Genomic DNA, 17,267 nt, shown 5'->3' with positions numbered 1-17,267 from the left:
AAAAAATGGTGTTTGAAAAAGATTGTTTTTGTAACGTAAAAAATACGCAGAGCAGCATGGATGTGTAAAGGATTTTAAAGGGGCAGGAGCTCAAAGTCGGAAAAGGGCAGCAAAAACATTTTTTGTCTTTTACACGTCATGGAAATTAAGTAAAATTTTAAAATAAAGTATTAATATATTTAGCTATGTGACATTTGTAGGGGAAAGTAATACAAATTACCTTTTTTTATATAAACAAATTAGTCTCAACATTAATTCATTTATTTTATCACAGACTTGGAAGACATAGAAAGCAATAAAACACTGGAGGGTATCTATTTAGGCATTGTGTTACAGGCATAACTAACACAAATCAAGTGTAGACGCCATAACCCTTGTGCTATCCTAGGCACTTTAACATTGGGAGTTGGGTCATCTAGACAGTGCGCTGAACCTTTTTTCTTCAATGATTTGTGATCTTCACCGGTGTCCATGGATTACATGAAATCTTTCCACCTTTATCCACCTTTGTCATGGTAAGAATAACACGTCAATGCAAGGATAGGGTCATCTAAGATAGCAAAAGGGTTTTAATGCCAGAGATGACCATTTTGCAGTCAGTGTGTTATTCAGTTTACAGCCAGTAGGGGGAGCCGGGGTTTCACTCTGTGGTTCACTGGTGGTCACGCAGCAGATGCATGTCAGTCTCAATTTTGGAATGGAGTCAAACAGTTTTTTGACTTTGCCAAGTTCTTCTCGTTAATTTGCATAAATATTTATTCAGTTTTTCCCTTAAGTTCACTGTGGATTATTGTTCATTTTTCAACCTGAAGAAAAGGAATTAAAGATTTTTCTCTTTTACTTTTGGAATGTGGATTTTTATTGGATCGTTGGATAAGGACGAGAGCTGCAGGAGCGTCAAAACTGAGGACTTAACACTGGAACTATACATCCTATACAGTCAAAAAACTTGGCTCTTTATTGCTGTACTGCACAACCATACTGACATTGGACAAGAAAAGGAGCAGGAAATCGCTGGAAGTAAGTAACTGCTACAGTTTCTCTGAACCGTCAATCAAGGATCAAAGAGCCAAATGCCTTTTATGTTTTCCTAATATGGAGGATCAAACAGTGAAAAACGGACTATAAAAATGACTGAGAGCCTTGGAAGATTATATATCTAGAAAAGTTCAAGCACGCAGAAGTAAGCTTGCACAATTAACAAGCATGACAAAGGAAATCGATCTATTAATGGAAGATGATGCAAATGTGGACATTGTAAACAACAAGTTGCGCATTGATTTTCATAACTTGCACCAAGAGTTTGTTGATTTAAATGAGGATTTGCAAAGGCATATGGATCAAAAGGATTATTTAAAAGATCAAAGAAGTTGGTTTGAACCTAAAAACCAAACATTTAACCAGTTCTTTTGGAAATGTGAAGAATGGATGAAAGAGGTGACAAAACGCTCACAAATGGCTGAAGAATGCAATACGGAGATAAAACCCTCAGATAGCAGATCTACATCCTCAAAGAGGAGCAGTAAGCATCACCACAAGTCACCTTCAGAGAGTGGAACTTCATCGTCTTCATCTTCTTCTGTAAGATTGCAAGCTGCAAAAGAGCAAGCATCACTAAAGGCAAAGGCTGCTGCTTTTATGGAAAGACTAGCCATAGAGAGAGAAGAAGCGGAATGGCACACCCAAAGAAAAATAAGAGACGCAGAACACGAAGTTCAAGAGAAAAGGAAGGAAACTGAGCTAAAGGCTAGAATAGAGCTACATGCAATACAGGCTGCTCTCGCTGAATCAGGTGCAAAAATGGATGTGTTACAGAAATTTGAACAAACATTTTCAGAGGGAAGTGTTGCAGCCAGAAAATTCCACATTCATTTACTTAAATTAAGGCATGGTCCATGAAAGATGTGAAAACATTTCTTATTTTAGTTATTAACTATATTCGTTTATTTTGAAAAGACAGCAGTGTCTCCATGTTTGCAATGTGCGCATGTGCAAAATTGAGATCGCTTTGATGTGTATGCCATCACATTTTCTTGTCTTGCTCTGGCTGCCTCAGAAGAGAGCACTAAATATAAAAATACACAAAGTCCGGGGTGAATAAAGTTGCCAAAAAGAAGACGAAGTCCTGTCTGTTTTCAAGGGTGCAACATAAATTTGGTGTTTCCGCCCGGTTGGAGTGCTTTCTGCAACGAGGTCCATTCAAAAAGACACGTGAGTGACCGCCATGATGCCAGCTTTACTAGCTTAGCCTGCTAAAGTGTTTGAAGTTGTCTTGCAAAAACGAAAACGGCAAAAATAAAGACTCTGCGACCATGTCTACCAGTGTAAAGATAGCAGCTGCATGGGAGAGTGTCTATGACGAAATAGAGGAAAAGCTCATGACGTCTGTTCCGGAGTTAAACGAAGCCTGTCAATCACTTGGGGTTCCTGTCAGCGAGCGTGAGAAAGACTTACCTCGTAAGCTGAGGAGACAAATCCTGCAGTTCATAGAAAGTGAAGAAGTAACATCACTTGAAGATGAGGGAATGTCTTTGCTAGAAGCATTTAATGACAAGATTGATGAGCTCAGTGGCGGTTTTTGATATGGGCGATGTGGGCGGTACTTCATAGGGGGGCAAATGCCGTGCCCGATGCGTTACAATGTACTACTATATTCAAAGAGGCAACTTTGCGTTTTTAATTTGAAATTGCTTCAGCTGCCGACACTTAACACTTTAAATTTGACACATCAGACTATTAAGAATGTCTTAATCCTGTTTCCTCTTCACACTTATGGTGCAAAAAAAAAGATGAAATAACTCAGAGTGAAACAACGTAAAACAGGCACATGAAAAAGAATTAGGCAAAACAAACACCCGTGCTCAACCAAATTTCGACAAAAGCAGGCAATGGGGATTATTTCCCACAATTACTTGCTCCGACACAGCAGACCCGACGCGCACGTTTTTTTTTTTTTTTTTTTTAATTTATTTATTTATTTATTTATTTATTTTTTTTATTGAACAATTGCAACATACAAAACAAGAAAATACAACAATTATGCACATATAATGTACAATAGAATTCTGAATACAGAACAAACATGTTGCATTCTTTAAAAAATACTAATTATTAATAATAAACACAAAAGGGAATAAGAAATAAAAAGAAACAAAAAAAAAAAAAAAGAGAAAAGAGAAAATGCGAGAGTAAATCTATGTCAGCAGTCCAAAAGATTTACAGATGCTAATTGTTGCGCACGTGACCACCGCCCGCTGCAAGATGCTTGCGGCCACACCTCTTTGCGGTAGTCTTTGGAACATAAGTCAAAAAACTCGAGAGGGGGGCGCAACTCGCCGGTAGCTGGCTGAATCACACTAACAGGTGATTGGGAGTCTTTTTCTATCTGACAATCAACTCTGGCCGCAGCTGCGCCTCCCGTCATAGAGACGGAGCCGCGTGTGTAAAAGGGAAGGGGAGGGGGAGGGGGAGGGGTTGTTACGGGGGGAGAAGGGAGGAAGCACCCAGGCGCAGAGAGCGAGAGAGGACACAAAACCAAAACCACTGCAGACGGCAGGCTAGAAACTCGAAACACTAAACACTCGAAACGGGGAGAGCAGACTAACATACTGACTAACATACTATGGACCAGCCCAGGAGGAAGGGAATGACAAGACTTATATACATACAGACAACCGAGACACAGGTGAACACAATCAGGAAGGATGGGGAACCAAAGTAAAACTCACAACAAAAACGAAACAGGAAACCCTACAAAATAAGACAGGAAGTTAAACTCAAAACATGCCAGAACAAAAAGGAAACAAATTACAAGGGCAGAGAAACAGAAACCGTAACAGGGGTGGTGGGCGCAGACCATTTTTTATGGATTGAGTTTTTTTGGAGGGTTTCTACTGTTGGTGTTGCACAAATTTAGGGAAATGCCAAATATTTTTGGAGTAATCCCACTGATGAGTTCTATGATTTAGTCTTTAATGTTTTATAAGACCTAAGCATATTAATCACAATAAGTTTTTTTTTAGATCTAATCCCTCTGATATGTTTCACAAAGATACACACAGGACGTCACACATTAAGAAATTATTGCTAAAAATGAAGCAGGAGTCCAGCTCTAAAAAAAATGCTCTAAAAAACGATAAAAGAGCAAAAAAAACGGAAATATTTGATTTGTTATTTCTGATTAATATTTCCAGGCTTTCTTTGTTTTGTTCTGCAGCATGTTCATATTTGTATAATTTTGACAGAATATGTTTCTATGGAGAGCAAAATATTACAAGTTATTTAAGGTTTAACTTGTGTTCCTTAACTTGTGTTAAAAGTTTAGCTTTAGTGTGTTCAGTAAATGAACCGGCCCAAACCTTAAGCGTGTTTTTAACTGTGTGACTGAGTTTGACCCACCTGTAATACGAGTCTAGAAAATTCATGCATTTTTTGTGTAAAATGGCTAAATAGAAGATAGGGAACACAACAGAATGTTGTCAAATTTTGTATGTGTGCGGGGGGGGGGGGGGGGGTGCCTGTGGGGTTACTCGCCCAGGGAGTAAGTTAGTGTAGAACCGCCACTGGATGAGCTGCAAGAAAAAGACGAGCTCTGAGTTTCATTCAAAGAAAACGGCGTCTCAGCGCCACCCCGTGGCAGAAAATGGCGCTGCATCCAAAAGTGCATTTAGAGAAAATGAGTCAGTCTCAGAGTCAAACATACCTGAAACAGTTACCATAACTGAAAAAAAAAACAAAACAACATTTGTCCACCCATTTTACAGGAAGGATCTGAAAATTATAGGACAGATTGGAGATCCAAACCAAAAAGATAAATTAGGATATGCCAGTCTGGAAAGACAAGTTCAAAGAGCTCTGAAAAAGGGATATGATGAAGGAGAAGTTGTGGAGGCCATCATTCAAAACAAAACTGAAAAGCTACCTGGAGAGCAGAGTGGATTTGACCCTTCACTCTCTCAGACAAATATTGCGGACACATTACATTGAAAAAGATGCCACAGAACTTTACCACTCACTTACTTGTGCAGTGCAAGAATCCAAAGAAACTCAAAGAAAAGCCATGGATTTAAGACAGCAAGTTCTATTTGCTTCAGAAAGAGCTGAGTCTGGATTGAAATACAGTTCAGAATTAATCCAAAATCAGTTCCTTCAAACAATCATTACTGGTCTTCAAGATGACATCATCCGAGCTGATTTAAAACCATATCTGCAAAACCCACTGGTAACGGATGAGGAACTTCTGGAAAGAATGACAGCTGCATATAGCCTGGAAATGGAAAGAAGGAACAAGCTTTCAACAAAATTTAAACCAAGAATGGTTAAGGTGGCAGCTGTGGGTGAGGAGAACAGCCATCTTGATGAAAATATTCTGCCACAAGAGGCAAAGAAAAAGAGCAAACAGATTGAAACAACGAAACGTGACACACTGATGGAGAAGGTTGACCAAAGCAACAAAGATATGTGAAGCCATTCAGAATCTGTCCTCGCAAATTGCAAGTTTAAATCAGTATCCAAGACCACAAAAAGTAAAAATGAGCGATCAACGAAGCTGGAAGCCCCGTCCACAAACAAGGATAAACAAACAGTGTCAACAGTGCCAAGTGACCAACCAAGAAGGAAGATGCAACCACTGTTAAGTATGGGAGCACAGATCATTGGGCAGCTGATTGTCGCACCAAAAATGTTGCAGCTTCCACCAACAAGATCGAAATTCAATCACATGCTGAAGTAAAGATGAGCCATGTGGAGGAGCTCAACCAGAGAACACCCCATACTGGTAAGCAGCAACAAACAGCCAAGCAAGTAGGGAAGAGATGATTAGTCCGAGCCTCCCTTGGTGGCGTTGACACCACAGTGCTGTGGGATACAGGGTCACAAGTGTCAATTGTGGGAGCACACTGGAAAAAACATACCTTCCAGACACTGAAGTGAGACCAGTGGAAGAATTGCTTGAAGAAGGAGCATTAGATCTCTCAGCTGCTAATGGAACTACAATTCCATATGAAGGATGGATTGGAATTGATTTCACCCTGTCGCAAAATGCTGTGTGTGGAAGTCGTGACAAACCAGTGCTGGTTCTAATTTTGGTAGCTCGGGGTGACCTTGAACGCCACATTGGGTTTAATGTAATAGAAGAACTGGCTCTGACTAGTGAAAAGCCTGGAGGTCAAACGTTTTCTAGTCAGATGATTTGTGTGGCGAAGGGGGTTGGGGGCATCAAAAAGATTGTAAGCATGTGTGCGTAGGGAGGGCATTAGGGGTTAATGGGAGGAGGAGTCGGATAATATGGCAGGTGAGGAGGGTTGTAGAGGGTAGAGTAGTGGGGGGGGGGGTTGTGCGGTTATCTCTGGGTTGCTTGGGTCGGGTGCCGGGGCTGGCTTGTGGAGACAGGGGGGCCCTTGCTTCGTCTTTGGCCTGTGTCTTGGTGTCCGGCGCCCTGTGGCCCCCATGGCTGCCCCCATGGCTGCCCCCATGGCTGCCCCCATGGCTGCCCCCATGGCTGCCGCCTGGTATGGCCAAGCACGCCTGTCCTGTGTCCTGGGGGCCCAGACGCTGGGTTTGCGTATGCCTCTCGCCGCCTCTGCGCCTGGCTAGGTGGGTGGGCAGTCCCCTCCTTCCCCCCTCCTGGGCTGCTTGGGTCCCGTCACCTGGGGCGCTCCCAGCCTGGGGGTTTCGCCCCTCCTCCCCTGGTCTGGCTGGTTGGTCTGGGTAGGATCTGTTTCCCCTTATAAACACACGGTTCACTTCGGCAGCATGCATGTATCTCCACCCCCACGTGCACGAACGTGGGGGACGTGCTGGAACGGGCTCTCGCATGCTTCTGATTGTATTTATTTGAATTGTGTGATCATCTGATGACAGCGCGCTTTAAATGGAAAGGCAAAAGAAAAAACAATCTGGGGCTCAAAACAGAAAACGCAAGAGGGACAAAATGTAGTGTGAATGAAGAGAATCTTCTCTAAATGGTTGAGAGACAGCAGGTACGCTATAGCAATGTTAAAAAAAGGCTTGGAAATATTCAGGTAAAAACTACTAAAGTAAAATAGTCACAAAAGTGTCTTGCAGCTGTACTGAGCAAGATTTACAGTATCATTAAGCATGAAGAGAAAATAAAGACGCTTGTTTGTAGGGATTTTGTTTAAGACAGACATAAATAATTTATTTAACTAGATGTACAAAAACACTGAAAAAGTTTTTATCCAATGACTGTAACAGCACTAAATAATAGGGGTGTAAGAAAAAATCAATCCGGCAAAATATCGCGATAGTTCATTTGGCGATACTTGTGTCGATTCAAAATGCTGTCAGGACTATATTTATTTAATTATTTATGAGCGTCCTTCAGCGTCTGACTCTTGTTTTCCACTTTACCCTCCGACCGCTAGTTGGCAGAAGAGCACACGGAGCCTCTTTGAGCAGCTCTACACCGCAGCCATAGGTAGCTTGTTTCGTTGTTATGAGAAATGAACTACTTCATTTTTTTATTTTGTAATATTGTTTTTATTTTAATTTTTGGTACATTATCAAACATAATCACAAGCTTTACATCCAATTTGTACATGTGAACTAAAATAGAATAAATAAAATAGAACACAGAAAAAACAATTAAACAATAACAAGAAGAACAAAAAACAGATCAACCTCTACTAATCAGGAAATTAAAGAAAAGCCATCTTTTGATACATTTTTCAAATACAAATGCATTTTTTTTTATTTTAAATACTGAGGGTTTACAGAGTATTCTCAGTTAGTCTTGGTCATCCACAGATCCATTCTCCAAATTAAGACTCCTCACAAAACTTTTTAGAGGACCCCACATTTCTCCAAACAGTTCCAACTTTCCTTTCCTAATACATGTACCGTAATTTCCGGACTACAAGCCGCTACTTTTTTCCTGCGTTTACAGCCTTGCGGCTTATTCAGTGACACGGCTAATTTATGGATTTAATTGGCGGCCGCCATGTACGTACTTTCGAACTCAGTGAATAGTTTGAATTTTCTATCTGACACCAAGCACGAGGCATTTTTATTCAACACACCTCTTAGCAGCCAAACAGCATGGACTTGACTTCAGGTCTTAGACACTTCAGTCATGGTTCAACAAAACGAAACACGCATGCCCGGCCGCATCCCAGAATCCTTTGGGGCCATTAGACCCAACGTGCACGTGATCGCCGCTACATTATGATGAAGCTTTCAAGTTAAAAGCAATCGTTAAAAGCAGCGTAAAAAAGTCCACCTTCACCAACGGGTTTGGAAAAGCCGGTTTGCTGCGTGACGGAGAGAACAGCGCATGGAGTGAATTTACACTCCATTTACGGTTTCTAAGGAAACCGTAAAAGCGGAATTTTGCTTTGAAAAACTCACAGCCTCCGTGTGAGCTGGAGACATCTTCTCCTGCTGATTGAGCTGCGGGGCCGATGGCAGTCTGATGGCTCCCACACGTAACAACGCACCCGCCCCTCATACACAAAACGTACAGTATTAAGTCCGATTGCTTTGCACAGAAACGAATTGCTCCATCCACCGGCGCAACGGGGACGAAGTGCTCCTCCTTGAAGCTGCCCTGGCCAGAGGTGTCGGAGTAGATAGGAAGGGGAGACAAGGAGCGCGCGGGGCGAGCGCGGAGCGCAGAGGCGTCCGCGGAGTGCAGAGGCTTCTGAATTCTGACGCACGCGCCGCACTGAGGCGCGCGTATCGCGCTGAGGCGCGCGCTTTTCAGTCGCCGCTGCTTTATTTTACCGGTGTGTTTTCTAACCAGTCCTGTTACTCCCATAACGCTGCTGCGACACAAGCGGAAGGAGAGCTTTTCCCGTTCACCCATCCATGCACTGCTGATACTCATTCTTAAACACGTACAGCAGTATGGCGAGCCGGGCGTTGGCCCCGCCTTTAGCCCCTAAGACTCATGGGAAATGTGGAATCGCGGATGTAAATTTCCTCATTATAACTGAGGGATGTAATGTTGATTATATGGTTACTGTTTGTAATTTTATGTTAGATACCTAGATTGTCAATAAGTAAAAAAAAAATGAAATAAAAACACCATAACTGAGGGACTTGTGAACAGAATAGAGGTCCATGCTGTTTGACAGATGTCGATACACTCAAATACGTGACCCAGAGGCAAAACTGGCACCACCCACAATGTGCTAATGAATTGCACTCACTCTGGGATTCTGGCCGTGATCTGTCAGGATGACAATACCGGCTAACACATGCGCGGCTTGTACTCTGACGCGGCTTGTGTATGTATAAAAGCAGTCAAACACGTGAATATGGGTGGGTGCGGCTTGTAATCGGGTGCGCTTTGTAGTCCGGAATTTACGGTAATCCTTTGTAATGGAAAAACTACGAGCATCTGTTTCACCCACTGAGTCAATTTGGGCCTACAGGTTCTTCTCCAAAACATTGCAATGGTTCTTTTTGCTTGTAAAAAACACATGTCAATCATAATTTGTTCGTTTTTACTAAACTTGGGATTTGAAGGATATATACCTAGAATAAACATAATAGGATTTGTTGGAACAGTTTTTGAAACAATCATCTCCACTGCTTTTCTAACCTCCTCCCAAAAAAGTCTTATCTCAGGGCATTGCCACATGCAGTGGAAGAGAGTCCCTTTAGCTTCAGCACACTTACAACAGATATCGGGAATATTACTGTTATATCGGTTCAGTTGCGCTGGTGTTATATATGTTCTCATAAGCCACTTTTATAGCAGAACCCTAAACCGAGTACTGATTATCTGTTTGTGAACTTTGCTACAAGCTAACTCCCAATCTTCCTTTGACAAGGTTGTTTTGAGATCCTCATTCCAGGCCTTAAATTTTTTCCTTAGTTTTCCTTAGAGTTGGACAACAAAAGATCATAAAATTCTGATATGGCACCTTTATTCCGACTATTTTTAGAAAGCATTCTTTCAAGTGATGTTTTTTTTTGGCTTAGTTAATTGATTACCCTGCCTTTCTCTAATAAAACTCCGTAATTGAAGGAATTTAAAGAAACATTTCCTATCAATGTTATACTTGCATGTCAGTTCGTCAAAGGACATTAGTGATTCTGAATTTGGTAAATATAGATCCTGTATTGATTTTAATCCTCTCGAAGACCAGTCTTGAAAGACAATATCTGCCCTCCCTGGGATAAAATACTGGTTTCCCCAAATTGGGGTGTACAGAGATAAGTTATTACTATCAATTGTATGCTTGTATACACTAGACCAGATTTTTATCATGTATTTAACAATTGGATTTGTAGTTTTCTTAATCAAGTTAAAAATCGTATCTGAATAAAGATAATATGGCAGTGCTAAATCTAGACCAACAGATTCCATTTCTTTCCACTGGGGGGCATCAATAATTTCAAAATAAAATGTTATTGATCTTAATTGTGTAGCCCAATGATACCAAATTATATTTGGACATTTTAACCCACCCTGGCAGTTGCATTATGGATAACCAAATTCGTGCTTTATCATTTTTCCAAATAAATGCAAGAAATTGTTTTTTGATTTTTGAAAAGAAATCATCAGGTGGGGGCAATGGCAAATTCTGAAACGCGTACAACATTTTGGGGAGAATATTCATTTTTATAACATTAATTCTTCCCATCAAGGACAGAGGTAAGGACATCCACCTATCAACAGACACTGTAGTTTCATTTATCAAAGATTCATAGTTAACCCTAACAACATCGTTTAGTTTACGTCTGATTTCTATACCTAAATATGTAAAATGATCCACGAGTTTAAATGATAAAGCCTGCGAGTTAGGATTGCTAGCTTGTTTTTCATCAAGTACTAGAATGGATGATTTTGTATTATTGACTGTATAACCAGAGATCTTGCCAAAGTTTTCTATTAATTTTAAGATAATTGGAATTGTTTTACTCATGTTTGAGATGAATAGGATAACATCATCTGCATACAATGCAATTTTGTGTTCTTCGTGCCCGATTGTTATTCCTGCTACATCCTTATTTTTCCTTTTTTCCTTCCCAATGTAAAAAGGAGGGTCGACAAAGGGCAACCTTGTCTACATCCTCTCTTTATCGTAATCGGCTGCGAGACATTTTTGTTTGTCACCCCCTCAGCAGTAGCATTTAAGTACAGCAAGCGCACCCATTTTAGGAAGTTTTTGCCATACCCAAATCGATGTAAGACGTTAAAAAGATAAGGCCATTCAACCTTGTCAAACGCTTTTTCGGCATCCAAAGATAAGAAGGCTTTATCTGTGGTGTTATCTAAACCATACGACTTCGTTTTTACTTGGGATGGATACCAAAAAGAAACTCTGTGCCTTTTTAGCGGCTTAGACAAAAACGAGTGAAGCACAGCAGCCTCAGCGGCCAATAGGCTCATGCATTTTGCACCGGCTAAAATGCTATCGGCAAAGCGGGCCGAAGTTCTGCAGAACCTCTGCTGCTCTGTACCAGGAGCAGGACGCTCATATGAAGGTCATCGCCTGTGCAAGCCGTGGGCTCTCATCAAGCAAAGTAAGGTATCCAGCACACAAACTGGAGTTTCTGGCATTGAAATGGTCCATAACAGAAACATTTCTTGATATGGAGCCAGTTTTGTTGTTATCACTGAAAACAACAAATTAACATACATACATCAGCTAAATTGGACATGGCCAGTCATCGCTGGCTTGCTGTACTTTCCAACTACAATTTTACACTCCAGAATCATGTTGGCAAACCAAACCTTGATGTAGATGAGCTGTCTTGATGCCCCCATAATTCTTCACCTGATGTTTCCTCCGATAATGATCTCATCCATCAGTTCACACAAGAACACAGCAATGACATTGGACATGAGAGTTTTGAGTGGATTGTGTGCACAAAAATCAGTTCTTAATTCAAAAGTGTCAAAAAAGCATTTTCAGCTCTAAATAGCACTGTTTTGACTTCTCAACTTACAATGTGACAAGAAATAACACTTTCTTCAACTGCAAATGAGAACTTTGACTTTTGAGTGCATTTTGTGCACAAAAATCAGTTTTTCATTCAAAAGTGTCAAAAAAGCGTTTTCAGCTCCAAATTAGACTGTTTTGACTTTTAAACTGACAATGTGACAAAAAATAAAAATTTCTTGAACTGTAAGTAAGAACTTTGTCTTTTGATTGCGTTTTGAAGTCAAAAACCATTATGTTAGTCAAAAGTGTCAAAAAAGCGTTTTCGGCTCCAAATTAGACTGTTTTGACTTTTCAACTGACAATGTGACAAAAAATAAAACTTTCTTGAACTGTAAGTAAGAACTTTGTCTTTTGATTGCGTTTTGAAGTCAAAAACCATTTTGTTAGTCAAAAGTGTCAAAAAAGCGTTTTCGGCTCCAAATTAGACTGTTTTGACTTTTCAACTGACAATGTGACAAAAAATAAAACTTTCTTGAACTGTAAGTAAGAACTTTGTCTTTTGATTGCGTTTTGAACTCGAAAACCATTTTGTTAGTCAAAAGTGTCAAAAAAGCGTTTTTGGCTCCAAATTAGACTGTTTTGACTTTTCAACTGACAATGTGACAAAAAATAAAACTTTCTTGAACTGTAAGTAAGAACTTTGACTTTTGATTGCGTTTTGAAAAAAAACATTCTGTCAGTCAAAAGTGTCAAAATTGTCAAAAAAGCGTTTTCAGCTCTAAATAGCACTGTTTTGACTTCTGAACTTACAGTGTGACAAGAAATAATACTTTCTTCTACTGAAAATAAGAACTTTGACTTTTCAGTGTGTTTTGAACTCAAAAACCATTTTGTCAGTCAAAAGTGTGAAAAAAGCTTTTTCGGTTCTGAATATGACTGTTTTGATTATTCAACTTACAGTGTGACAAGAAATAACACTTTTTTCAACTGCAAATGAGAACTTTGACTTTTGAGTGCATTTTGTGCACAAAAATCAGTTTTTCATTCAAAAGTGTCAAAAAAGCGTTTTCAGCTCCAAATAGCACTGTTTAGACTTCTCCACTTACATGGTGACAAGAAATAACACTTTCTTCACTTTTGAGTGCATATTGTACATAAAAATCAGTTTTTCATTCAAAAGTGTCAAAAAAGTGTTTTCAGCTCCAAATAGCACTGTTTAAACTTCTCCACTTACAAGGTGACAAGAATTAACACTTTCTTCACTTTTGAGTGCATGGTTGGTTCTCTTTCGTCTTTTCCCATCTGGGGTCGCCACAGTGAACGAGTTGCATGGTAAACTTGGCAATGTTTTACGCCGGATGCCCTTCCTGACGCAGCCCTCTCAAAGCAACTGGGCTTGGGACCGGCATAGAAGTAGAGAAGGGAACAGGGAGCAGCCTGGAGTTGAACCTGGGTTTCATGGACGGAAGGCACCGCAAACCAGCACGAGCTAAACTGGCTCACTTTTGAGTGCATATTGTACATAAAAATCAGTTTTTCATTCAAAAGTTTCAAAAAAGCGTTTTCAGCTCCAAACAGCACTGTTTGGACTTCTCCACTTACAAGGTGACAAGAAATAACACGTTCTTCAACTGCAAATGAAAATTTTGACTTTTGAGTGCATATTGTACATAAAAATCAGTTCTTTATTCAAAAGTGTCAAAAAAGCGTTTCAAACTCCACACAGCACTGTTTGGACTTCTCCACTTACAAGGTGACAAGAAATAACACGTTCTTCAACTGCAAATGAGAACTTTGACTTTTGAGTTCATTTTGGCCACAAAAATCAGTTTTTCATTCAAAAGTGTCAAAAAAGCGTTTTCAACTCCATATAGCACTGTTTGGACTTCTCCACTTACAAGGCGACAGGAAATAACACTTTCTTCACTTTTGAGTGCATATTGGACATAAAAATCAGTTTTTCATTCAAAAGTGTCAAAAAAGCGTTTTCAGCTCCAAACAGTACTGTTTGGACTTCTCCACTTACAATGTGACAAATAACACTTTCTTTAGCTGAAAATGAGGACTTTGACTTTTAAGTGCATTATGTGCACAAAAATCCGTTTTTCATTCAAAAGTGTTAAAAAAGCGTTTTCAGCTCTAAAAAGCATTGTTTTGACTTCTCAACTTACAATGTGACAAGAAATAACACTTTCTTCACGTTTGAGTGCATATTGTACATAAAAATCAGTTTTTCATTCAAAAGTGTCAAAAAAGTGTTTTCAGCTCCAAACAGTACTGTTTGGACTTCTCCACTTACAAGGTGACAAGAAATAACACGTTCTTCAACTGCAAATGATAACTTTGACTTTTGAGTTCATTTTGGCCACAAAAAACAGTTTTTTATTCAAAAGTGTCAAAAAAGCGTTTTAATCTCTAAACAGCACTGTTTGGACTTCTCCACTTACAAGGTGACAAGAAAAAATACTTTCTTCACTTTTGAGTGCATATTGTACATAAATATCAGTTTTTCATTCAAATTTACAAAAAAACGTTTTCAGCTTCAAATAGCACTGTTTTTACTTCTCCACTTACAAGGTGACAAGAAATAACACATTCTTCCACTGCAAATGAGAACTTTGACTTTTAAGTGCATATTGTACATAAAAATCAGTTTTTCATTCAAAAGTGTCAAGAAAGCGTTTTCAGCTCCAAACAGTACTGTTTGGACTTCTCCACTTACAAGGTGACAAGAAATAACACGTTCTTCAACTGCAAATGAGAACTTTGACTTTTGAGTTCATTTTGGCCACAAAAAACTGTTTTTCATTCAAAAGTGTCAAAAAAGTGTTTTAATCTCTAAACAGCACTGTTTGGACTTCTCCACTTACAAGGTGACAAGAAATAACACGTTCTTCAACTGCAAATGATAACTTTGACTTTTGAGTTCATTTTGGCCACAAAAAACAGTTTTTTATTCAAAAGTGTCAAAAAAGCGTTTTAATCTCTAAACAGCACTGTTTGGACTTCTCCACTTACAAGGTGACAAGAAAAAATACTTTCTTCACTTTTGAGTGCATATTGTACATAAATATCAGTTTTTCATTCAAATTTACAAAAAAACGTTTTCAGCTTCAAATAGCACTGTTTTTACTTCTCCACTTACAAGGTGACAAGAAATAACACATTCTTCCACTGCAAATGAGAACTTTGACTTTTAAGTGCATATTGTACATAAAATTCAGTTTTTCATTCAAAAGTGTCAAGAAAGCGTTTTCAGCTCCAAACAGTACTGTTTGGACTTCTCCACTTACAAGGTGACAAGAAATAACACGTTCTTCAACTGCAAATGAGAACTTTGACTTTTGAGTTCATTTTGGCCACAAAAAACTGTTTTTCATTCAAAAGTGTCAAAAACGCGTTTTCAGCTCCAAATAACACTGTTTGGACTTCTCCACTTACAAGGTAACAGGAAATAACACTTTCTTCACTTTTGAGAGCATATTGTACATAAAAATCAGTTTTTTATTCAAAAGTGTCAAAAAAGCGTTTTCAGCTCCAAATAGCACTGTTTGGACTTCTCAACTTACAAGGTGACAAGAAATAACACATTCTTCAACTGCAAATGAGAACTTTGACTTTTGAGTGCATATTGTACATAAAAATCAGTTTTTCATTCAAAAGTGTCAAGAAAGCGTTTTCTGCTTTAAACAGTACTGTTTGGACTTCTCCACTTACAAAGTGACAAGAAATAACACATTCTTCCACTGCAAATGAGGACTTTGACTTTTGAGTTCATTTTGGCCACAAAAAACAGTTTTTCATTCAAAAGTGTCAAAAAAGCATATTCAGCTCTAAACAGCACTGTTTGGACTCCTACACTTAAAAGGTGACAAGAAATAATACTTTCTTCACTTTTGAGTGCATATTGTACATAAAAATCAGTTTTTCATTCAAAAGTGTCAAAAACGCGTTTTCAGCTCCAAATAGCACTGTTTGGACTTTTCCACTTACAAGGTGACAAGAAATAACACGTTCTTCAACTGCAAATGAGAACTTTGACTTTTGAGTTCATTTTGACCACAAAAAACAGTTTTTCATTCAAAAGTGTCAAAAACGCGTTTTCAGCTCCAAATAGCACTGTTTGGACTTTTCCACTTACAAGGTGACAAGAATTTACACTTTCTTCACTTTTGAGTGCATATTGTACATAAAAGTTAGTTTTTCATTCAAAAGTGTCAAAAAAGCGTTTTCAGCTCCAAACAGCACTGTTTGGACTTCTCCACTTACAAGGTGACAAGAAATAACACTTTCTTCACGTTGGAGTGCGTATTGTACATAAAAATCAGTTTTTCATTCATAAGTGTCAAAAAAGCGTTTTCAGCTCCAAACAGCACTGTTTGGACTTGTCCACTCACAAGGTGACAAGAAATAACACATTCTTCCACTGCAAATGAGAACTTTGACTTTTGAGTGCATATTGTACATAAAAATCAGTTTTTTATTCAAAATTTTCAAAAAAGCGTTTTCAGCTCCAAACAGCACTGTTTGGACTTCTCCACTTACAAGGTGACAAGAAATATCACGTTCTTCAACTGCAAATGAGAACTTTTACTTTTGAGTTCATTTTGGCCACAAAAAACAGTTTTTCATTCAAAAGTGTCAAAGAAGCGTTTTCAGCTCCAAATAGCACTGTTTAGACTTCTCCACTTACCAGGTGACAAGAAATAACACTTTTTCACTTTTGAGTGCATATTGTACATAAAAGTCAGTTTTTCATTCAAAAGTTTCAAAAAAGCGTTTTCAGCTCCAAATAGCACTGTTTGCACTTCTCCGCTTACAAGGTGACAAGAAATAACACATTCTTCCACTGCAAATGAGAACTTTGACTTTTGAGTGCATATTGTACATAAAAATCAATTTTTCATTCAAAAGTGTCAAGAAAGCGTTTTCAGCTTTAAACAGTACTGTTTGGACTTCTCCACTTTACAAAGTGACAAGAAATAACACATTCTTCCACTGCAAATGAGAACTTTGACTTTTTTCATTTTGGCCACAAAAACCAGTTTTTCATTCAATAGTGTCAAAAAAGCATTTTCAGCTCTAAACAGCACTGTTTGGACTCCTCCACTTAAAAGTTGACAAGAAATAATACTTTCTTCACTTTTGAGTGCATATTGTACATAAAAGTCAGTTTTTCATTCAAAAGTGTCAAGAAAGCGTTTCCAGCTTCAAACAGTACTGTTTGGACTTCTCCACTTACAAGGTGACAAGAAAAAACACGTTCTTCAACTGCAAATGAGAACTTTGACTTTTGAGTTCATTTTGACCACAAAAAACAGTTTTTCATTCAAAAGTGTCAAAAACGCGTTTTCAGCTCCAAATAGCACTGTTTGGACTTCTCCACTTACAAGGTGACAAGAATTTACA

Source organism: Oryzias latipes, chromosome 9 (genome assembly GCF_053564925.1).
Source record: "Oryzias latipes strain Hd-rR chromosome 9, Olatipes_Hd-rR_3.1".
NCBI classification, from domain to species: domain Eukaryota; kingdom Metazoa; phylum Chordata; class Actinopteri; order Beloniformes; family Adrianichthyidae; genus Oryzias; species Oryzias latipes.
Note: the sequence above shows the minus strand (reverse complement) of the source record.